Raw genomic sequence first — 2,027 nt, 5'->3', positions numbered from 1 at the left:
GCAGATTCTTTACCAGCTGAGCTACCAGGGAAGCCCCTTTGTTTCTCCTATTCAGTTTTGTATCTTAAACTCCTCTCGCATCTTTTCATCTATGTTTACCATTTGTAGTAGATGGTATCTTCTGTGTTTCTTTCTCTGTGATTTTCTTTTCTTTGTGTATGCATATTTGTGTGTGTGTGTGTGTTTTGCTTGGTATTTTGGAAGGCCTGGATAGCTAGTTAGTGCACTAACATTTTTGACACGCTAGTCCTTTAGTATTTTGTCACATGTCTAATATTTGAAGTATATGTTTTAAATGTTGTCTATCAACCTCAACTACTTACTACTGTGATGATCGAGGACATTCTTTGCTTTTTTCTTCTGTCTTTACCTACCTTATAGTATTATTACCTTATTGCATTATTTCAACCCAATCAAATGTATGCCCTTTATATACCATATTTTCCCTACCTTTTTTTGTTAATGTGCTAGTTGGTAGGGTAGAGGTAGGAGCTGGAGGAGGGGCCCACTGGGTCCTTTCGACCCCCTGGTGGCACAGGATGGCTGTCCCACTCTGGGAGTACTAGCAGCCTCCCTGCAGAAGTTTGAGGGTGTACCTAGGCTGCCCCCAGAGCAGGGCCCACAACACAGTGGCTTAATAAATCTACAATCACATATATTCAGTGATGACCAGATGTACAAAACTCAGTTTCCTGTCAATTCTTGATGAGTAGAGTTCATCTTTAAAGATTTCTCATGATGGTCTGAGGACTTCTTAAGTTTGATATACCTAATACATTTCTTCTGTTGCTTTGATTCAGTACAGACACCTTGGCTCAATAAAAAGAACTTATCCACAATGAGTTCTATTGATTTTTGAAAAGTAAATATTGTCTTACATTGTATGTTCTGCTGAGATGTAGAATGCAAATTGATTTTTTTTTCACTGAGGACAAAGGGTGATCTGGAGCTTCAGGACATGTTTTCTTTTAGAAAGCAAGTCTTTCAGCTCTACTAGGATAGGTCTTAGAACTGACCATTCCAGGTCTGTTTCCCCTAGGTATCTATAACTTTCCCTCCGATCCTTTCTCACTATCTTTTGTTCATTTCTATTCTGTTTGATGCTTTCATTTTTAATGCAGTGTCCCATATTAGTTTAGATAAATATGTTCTCTATGTACCTTGTCATTTAGCCTTTTTTTTCCCAAAGAATTTTCCTTACCTTCAATTTTTTTTTAATTTCTGCCAGTTCCAATTTCTCATTTCTTCTTTCCTGTCTACTTCTATCTCATGTCCTGAATTTCTTAGGTAAAATATTGAAGTTTTTTCCATGTGTATGTGTCTACAAATGCTTTGTTCAGAATAATTCAAAATATGGATGCCATTTTACATTTCCCAATGTTCTTTGTGTGATTTTGAGGCAATCTTCTTATTTGCTGAAATTTTTGACTCCACCTGCAATGCGGGAGACATGGGTTCGATCCCTGGGTTGGGAAGATTCCCTGAAGGAGGGCATGGCAACCCACTCCAGTTTTCTTGCCTGGAGAATCCCCACGGACAGAAGAGCCTGGAGGGCTACATACAGTTCATGGGGTCTGCAGAGCTGACACAACTAAGCACATAGCACTGGAAAAAACATAGCTTTGACTGGAATATAGTTGGAACAAAAGTTTAAATGTCCTTCCCTGGTTATTCTGACATCTGTGTCAGCTCTCGGTCACTCATAAATGATCAATGTGTCCCTTCATTGTGAGTCATTTCCCCTTCCTCTTTGGATACCTACAAATCGGATGGAATGCCAGACATTGTAAATGCTATCTTGTTGGGTGCTAGATAGTTTTGTGTTCCTATAAATGTTGAGTTTTGTTCAGGGTTGCCCTTAAGTTATTTGTAAACAGTTTGACGGTCTCAGGTCTTGCTTTTATGATTTGCTAAATGGTCTGGAGCAGCTGAACACTCAGTCTAGGGATAAGAAATTCCTGCTACTGAGCTAAGACTTCCTTGAGCACTCCACTCCACGATCTCCTTAATTACGAGGTTATTATTAG

This window comes from Cervus elaphus, chromosome 20 (genome assembly GCF_910594005.1).
Source record: "Cervus elaphus chromosome 20, mCerEla1.1, whole genome shotgun sequence".
NCBI lineage: Eukaryota > Metazoa > Chordata > Mammalia > Artiodactyla > Cervidae > Cervus > Cervus elaphus.
Note: the sequence above shows the minus strand (reverse complement) of the source record.